Below are 8,036 nucleotides of genomic sequence, written 5' to 3' on the forward strand. Positions count from 1 at the left end.
GGAATGTTTCAAGGTAGAGCTTTAGAGTGGTGGACGAACGAGAGAAACATCTGTATAAATGAAGAAGCCTATGCTCTTCCATGGGCTGAGGTACGAGAACTGATGATGCTCGAGTTCTGTCCTCCCCATGAACAATTGAAGCTTGAAGAAGAGTTCTGACATCTGAAGCAAGTTGGCGATGATAATCTGGCTTATACTACCAGATTCAAGCAGCTGAGTCTTATCGTCCCTCACTTGGACTCGACTCCTAAGCGGATGATAACCAAGTACATCAACGGTCTACCGTCTGCTATGCGCGATTCTATTGAAGCAGCTCTGTTGGAAGCTATTGAGGAAGTCTACCGTCTTGCAGCTAGTCTCAACAACAATCGGGTGCGTGATAAATAGTTTGCTACCCCTGCACCTTCGAAGGCTGCTAACCAAGTTACCCAGCAGCCGAGTGGCAGCAAGAACAAGAAAAGGAAGTCTCAGGGGTCGGGATGTAATGCTATTGTCCCTGCTGCAAACCCTGCTGCTAAACCTGCTCCTACTCCTGCTGCTGCTAACCCTGTTGCCCCTGAAGCAAAGAAACAATACACTGGGTCTCACCCGAAGTGTACCACTTGCAACTACCATCATCCGGAAAACGCTGCATGTCGTCTGTGCACCAACTGCAACCGTTATGGTCACACGACCCCTTACTGCCGTCAAGCTAATCCTGCTCCAGTTCAGCAAGTCCCAGTACAAGCAGCTCTTCCAGCTCCTCCACAGAACCCAGGACCAGCCAATGCCGTTCGTGCATGCTTTCAGTGTGGGGATACTACTCATTTTCACAATCGTTGCTCCCAGCTGAACCAAGATCAACAGGCAGCCGCTCGTGGACGAGCGTTTAATCTCAATGCTAACCAGGCTCGCAACAACAACGACGTGGTGAATGGTATGTTCCTTTTTAATAACCTCTATGCTTCAGTTCTATTTGATACTGGTGCCGATAAAAGCTTTGTGTCTGTGGAATTTGAGTCTTTGATAAACTGTACACGCTCTAAGTTACCAGAGTCGTTCTCAGTTGAGGTCGCTAATGGTAAGTCGATTCTTGTAAATTCTATCGTGCGTGATTGTTCCTTGATTCTTAACGATCACGTATTCTCTATTGATCTTATACCCATGCGGTTGGGTAGTTTTGATGTTATCACCGGCATGGATTGGTTGTGTAAGAACCATGCCAAAATTCTGTGTCACGAGAAGCTTGTCCGTCTTCCTCTTCCGTCTGGTGATCTTTTGCATGTTTATGGAGACCGACCTTCGAAAGGACTAAGGCTGATGTCATGCACACAAGTAAGCAGAAGTTTACGTAAACAGAACCCTGCCTTCTTGGCCCACGTGGTGGAATAGAAGGGCAAGGGGAAGAACATAAACGAAGTTCCGGTTGTGTGTGACTTCCCTGATGTCTTTCCTGAGGATCTACCTGGTCTTCCTCCTCCAAGATCCATCAATTTTTGTATTGATCTCATACCTGGTGCGACTCCTGTCACCAGGGCTCTTTACCGTCTTGCACCTTCCGAGATGCAAGAGTTATCCAGCCAGCTACAGGAATTGCTCGATAAAGGTTTTATTCGTCCAAGTACCTCCCCGTGGGGTGCTCCTGTTTTATTTGTCAAGAAGAAGGATGGCTCTTTTCGTATGTGTATCGACTACCGTGAACTTAACAAGCTTACTGTGAAGAATCGTTACCCTCTACCTCGTATCGACGACTTATTTGATCAACTTCAAGGCGCGTCCTGTTTTTCTAAGATTGGACTACGTTCTGGATATCATCAACTACGTGTCCTCGAAGATGATATTCCGAAAACTGCGTTTCGTACTCGATATGGGCACTACGAGTTCGTGGTCATGCCTTTTGGCCTGACCAACGCACCTGCAGTGTTCATGGACCTTATGAACCGTGTCTGTAAACCTTATCTTGATCGTTTTGTTATAGTCTTTATCGATGATATTCTCATTTATTCTAAGTCTAAAGCCGATCATGCTCGTCATTTACGTCTTATGCTTGAACTTATACGTGGTGAACGCCTATATGCTAAATTTTCTAAGTGTGAGTTTTGGATTGATGAAGTGCAGTTTCTTGGTCATATTGTTAGTAGTCAGGGTATCCATGTTGATCCTTCGAAAATCGAGGCAGTGAAGAATTGGTGTACACCTAAATCCTTGTTGAGATTCGTTCTTTTCTAGGATTGGCAGGTTATTATTGCTGGTTCATCGCGGTTTTCTCTAAAATCGTTGTTCCTCTTACTACTCTAACCCAAAAGGAGAAACCTTTTGTTTGGGGTACCGAACAAGAGGAATCCTTTCAAACCCTTAAGAAACTTTTGTGTAACGCTCCTGTTTTAACTTTACCCGATGGGAATGATGATTTTGTGGTGTATTGCGATGCCTCGAACCACGGCTTGGGCTGTGTGCTCAGGCAAAGGGACAAGGTCATTGCTTACGCCTCTCGTCAACTTAAAGTGCATGAGAAAAACTACACCACTCACGATCTGGAGCTTGGTGCGGTTGTTTTGCCGTTAAAGATCTGGTGACACTACCTTTATGGTACCAAGTGTGTGGTCTTCACCGACCATAGGAGCCTTCAACATATCTTTCACCAAAAAGAGCTGAACATGCGACAGAGACGTTGGGTGGAACTACTTAACGACTGTGACTGCGAAATTCGCTATCATCCTGGCAAGGCAAATGTAGTGGCCGACGCTCTTAGTCGTAAGACTCATGTCAAGGCTATTCGTATATCTAGTGATTTGCATGCTTGTATTCATGAAGCTCAGTATTCGTCTGCTAATGAAGGAAGCCTATCAGTTGAAATCCTTGGCGCTAACGTTAATCAGCTCGAAACTAAATCTGATGGTCTTCAGTATTATCTAAATCGCATCTGGGTGCTGAATCGCGATAATCTACGTGAGCTCATTATGAATGAGACTCACAAATCCCGTTATTCTATTTATCCAGGCGCTGATAAGATGTACCAGGATCTGCGTATGACTTATTGGTGGCCTGGCATGAAGAGGGACATTGCTGTGTATGTTTCAAAATGCCTCACCTGTCTGAAGGTGAAAGTTGAACATTAGTGTCCCTCTGGACTTTTAGAGCAGCCGAAAATCCCCGTTTGGAAGTGGGATAGTCTTGCTATGGATTTTATTACCAAGTTACCCCGTACACCTGCCGGTCATGACAGTATTTGGGTAATTATTGACCGTTTAACTAAATCAGCCCACTTTCTTCCTATTCGTGAAGATTATAAAGTGGAGAAACTTGCTAGGATCTATACTGATGAGATTATAACCCGTCATGGCATACCTCTGGACATAATCTCTGACCGTGATGGTCACTTTACTTCATGTCTTTGGCAAACATTTCAGTCTTGGGTTCGCACTTCAATCTTAGCATGGCCTTTCATCCTCAGACGGATGGACAGACCAAACGTACTATTCAAACCCTAGAGGACATGCTCCGTTCTTGTGTCATCGACTTTGGTGGTAACTGGGATGTACATTTACCATTGATAGAATTCTCGTACAACAATAGCTACCATTCCAGTATTCAGATGGCTCCTTTGGAAGCTTTATATGGGCGAAAATGCCGATCACCTCTAAGCTGGCATGAGGTTGGGGAAAAATAGTTCACTGGCCCTGAGATTATTCAAGAGACAACGGATAAGATTCTTCAGATCCGTGATAACTTGATCAAGGCTAGGAGCAGACAAAAGAGCTTTGCTGATAAAAGGCGAAAGCCTCTGGAATTTTTTGTTGGGGATCGAGTTCTTCTCAAGGTATCTCCCTGGAAGGGAGTAGTTCGCTTTGGTAAAAAGGGAAAGCTTGTTCCTCGCTATGTGGGTCCTTTTGTAATACTTAAAGGATTGGCAAGGTGGCGTACAAACTCGATTTGCCACAGGAACTAAGCAACGTGCATCCAGTGTTCCACGTATCTAACCTACGAAAATGTCTAGCCGATGAGGAACTGCAGGTTCCTCTTGAAGACTTGCAAATAAATGAAGCTGTCCAATTTGTGGAGAAACCGGTCGAAATCATGGATCAAACTGTCAAGCGTCTGAGGCGCAGCAAAATTCCCATTGTTAAGGTTCGATGGGAAGGAAAGCGTGGTGCCGAATTCACTTAGGAGCTGAAAAGTGATATGAAGGCCAAGTATCCGCAGCTCTTCGAACAGTCTTCATCTAAGATTTCGGGGATGAAATCTCCTAAAGGAGGGGAGACTGTAACGCCCAGCGTCCCTAAACTTTAGACTCATGGCAAGATCAGTCCTTGAACTTCTATTAGTTGGCAATTTTGGTCCCTGTTGTTATGTGATGTTGATACTTTGGTAATTTTGGTGAGAATCTTATTAGATACTTGATGCTTAACACTATGATGCTTGATTCTTTATCCTAGATACTTGATTCATGATACTTAAACTACGAGACTTGACACTTAATCTAGATACTTGACTCATGATGCTTAAACTAGACACTTGATTCTTAATGATTAAACTAGATACTTGAACCTTAATATTATGAAAACTAGATTCTTTATTGATGATTCTTGATACTTGATACTTGGACTCTTGATTCTTGAAACTTGAGAAACTATGATTCTTGACTTTTGAACCTTATTTGGTGCCTGACTCTCGAGACTCGTGAAACTTGATTCTTGGTTAAGCGAGACACTGGAGTCTTGTCACTGGCGGAATCTATGAAACTTTATGGTTATAATGTAATCTAGTTACGAGATACTTTTGCCCAAATTATATACAACGCAACGCTTAATCTAACTCGCGAATCAAAGATGAGAACGCGGAAAGGTTGGATTGGCCAGAGTGGCAATCCGATCAGATTGCCACTCGATCGGATTACCACCCGGTCGGATTACAACCCGATCGGATGACCACCCGATCGGACTACCACCCGACCCATGCACACCTTATCTCTTTCTCACACCCTCACACTATAAATAGGAGCTGTCACATCAGTCCTTCACTGATGTGACAGCCCTACTCGACTCAGACACATAAGCACCTTTCTCCTCCATTTTATTAACGATTTCGGTATGTTCCAAGACAAGATCCTTGTACTTTCTTGATCTGCACTTCGTCCTTTACGTGATTCACCTTTGAAATCACCTTTTTCACCATGAAATCTCTCGGATCTGAGATCTTGAAGATGATGTCATCATGGTAGTTTGTGCAAAACTACTATATGATGTCATTCTTTGAAAGATCTAGCCAAGATCTAAGTGATTTCGTACGTTTTTCATCAAATCTAAGCAAGATCTAAGTGATTTCGTACGTTTTTCTTCATCTTTTCTTCAACTCTTACTTATTTCGGTGGAAACCGGGTCTAAATGGACTGTAGACTTGATAAGTAGTCTAAAGTCGGCTTGGATCTGAGTTATTACCAGTGAAGACGAGCATGGAACGGATTCGCGTAACTCTTTTGACGGCTTGCGTCGTCGATCCGCGTAACTCTTTTGACGGCTTCTAGCTGTCTGTAGGTTATCGCGAATCTTCTTGACCTTATATGTAGTCTCTAGAATGAGTTCAGGTCCAGTAAGCTGAGCTTCACCTATGTCATTCCAGCAGACCGGTGAACGACATTTTCGACCATATAAAGCTTCGAAAGGAGCCATATTGATGCTAGAGTGATAACTATTGTTGTAGGAGAATTCGATCAATGGTAGATGCGAATCCCAACTACCACCAAAGTCAATCACACACGCCCTAAGCATATGTTGTGCTCAAATTAAGTTGGGTACCCATGGCAGATTGCATGGTTCTCCAAAAGTGAGACGAGAATTGAGCATCTCTGTCAGATATAATGTTCAAAGGAACATCATGTCGGGATACAATCTCATCCACATAGATTTTAGCAAGCTTCTCAGCAGATAGATCCTCACGGATCGGCAAGAAATGTGCTGACTTAGTAAGACGATCAACAATAACCTAAATGGCATCATGACCTCTTTTAGTGTGCGGCATCTTGGTAATGAGATCCATAGCAATGTTTTCCCATTTCCAAACAGGTATCTCTGGTTGCTACAATAATCCAGAGGGATGTTGGTGTTCTGCCTTAACCTTAAGATAGTAAGGCATCTGGAAACATATAAGGCAATGCCTTTCTTCATACCCGGCCACCAATACTGGGTTCGAAGATCCTTATACATCTTGTCTGCACCAGGATGAATAGAATAACGAGACTTATGAGCTTCATCCATAAGCAAGGTGCGAAGATCGTCTATACTTGGGACCCACAAACGGCCCATGAAATAGAATATCCCAAAGTCTTTTAGTTCATGCTCAGGCTTAATGTGACATGGTAATTCTTTACCCATCAAGCCTTGTGTAACACAACTATGTTGAGCCTGAGAAATGTGGGTTTGAATATCATACCGAACCTGAACACAATGAAGCTTGACACGTTCCTTACGACTCAATGCATCAGCCACGACATTCGCCTTACCAGGATGATAGCGAATTTCGCAGTTGTAGTCGTTTAGAAGTTCAACCCAACATCGTTGTCTCATGTTTAGTTCTTTCTGATTGAAGATATGCTAGAGACTTTTGTGGTCAATAAACACTAGACACTTTGTACCATACAGGTAGTGTCTCCAGATTTTGAGAGCAAAAACTACTGCATCCAACTCAAGATCATGAGTGGTGTAGTTCTTCTCGTGCACCTTCAGCTGTCTTGATGCATAAGCTATGACTTTGTTTCTTTGCATGAGAACGCAACCAAGGCCTATATTGGATGCATCCCAGTACACAACAAATTCGTCGTTTCCCTCTGGTAAAGTTAAGATAGGTGCATCACAGAGTTTTTGTTTCAAGATCTGAAAAGCTTCTTCCTGTTTGGACCCCCACTCAAAAGGTTTGTTCTTCTGAGTTAAAGCTGTGAGAGGAACCGCAATTTTGGAGAAGTTTTCAATGAAACGGCGGTAATAACCCGCTAGACCAAGAAATGAACGAACCTCGGTAGGAGTAGTAGGAGTATCCCAATCCTTAATCGCACTGATTTTGGCGGGATCTACATGTATATCTTGTTCGTTGACGATGTGCCCCAAAAATTGAACTTCCTTATGCCAGAATTCGCATTTGGAGAATTTGGCGAAAAGCTGATCTTTCTTTAGGAGCTCCATTGTAAGACGAAGATGTTGCTCATGATCAGCTCGAGTCTTAGAATAGAACAGAATATCATCAATGAAAACGATGATGAACTTGTCCAAATAAGGCTTACAAACCCTATTCATCAAATCCATGAAAACAGCAGGAGCATTAGTTAAACCGAAAGGCATAACAGTAAACTCATAATGACCATATCGAGTACAAAAAGTTGTCTTGGGAATATCTTCTTCGATCACTCGAAGTTGATGATACCTAGAACGCAGATCAATCTTTGAAAAGCAAGTAGCACCCTGTAGCTGATCAAAGAGATCATCAATGCGAGGTAGGGGATATCGATTCTTGATGGTAAGCATGTTAAACTCACGATAATCGATACACATCCTGAATGATCCATCTTTCTTTTTCACGAATAGGACAAGAGCGCCCCAAGGTGAAAAGCTTGGACGAATGAATCCTTTGTCAGATAGGTCCTGGAGCTGCTTAGACAACTCTTGCATCTCAGATGGTGCAAGACGATAAGGTGACTTAGCAATAGGATTTGCACCAGGTACAAAATCAATACGAAACTCAGCTTGGCGTACAGGGGGTAAACCAGGTAATTCTTCAGGAAATACCTCAGGATAATCCCGAACAACAGGGATATCTTGAATAGACTTACCTTTGCTTTCTCCTCTACAACATGTGCCAAGAAGGAGACATATTTCTTTCGTAGGTATTTTTGGGCTTGGGTACAAGACATGAGTTTAACGGGTTTCTCCCCATGAACTTCTAATATCTCACCAGTCGAAAGCGGTACACGGACCAACTTCTCAAAACATACCACCTCGGCATGGTACTTGGATAACCAATCCATTCCTATTATTACATCGAAGCTCCCAAGTTGCATCGGTGTGAGG

The sequence above is a fragment of the Helianthus annuus genome, chromosome 11, assembly GCF_002127325.2.
Source record: "Helianthus annuus cultivar XRQ/B chromosome 11, HanXRQr2.0-SUNRISE, whole genome shotgun sequence".
Taxonomy (NCBI): Eukaryota; Viridiplantae; Streptophyta; class Magnoliopsida; order Asterales; family Asteraceae; genus Helianthus; species Helianthus annuus.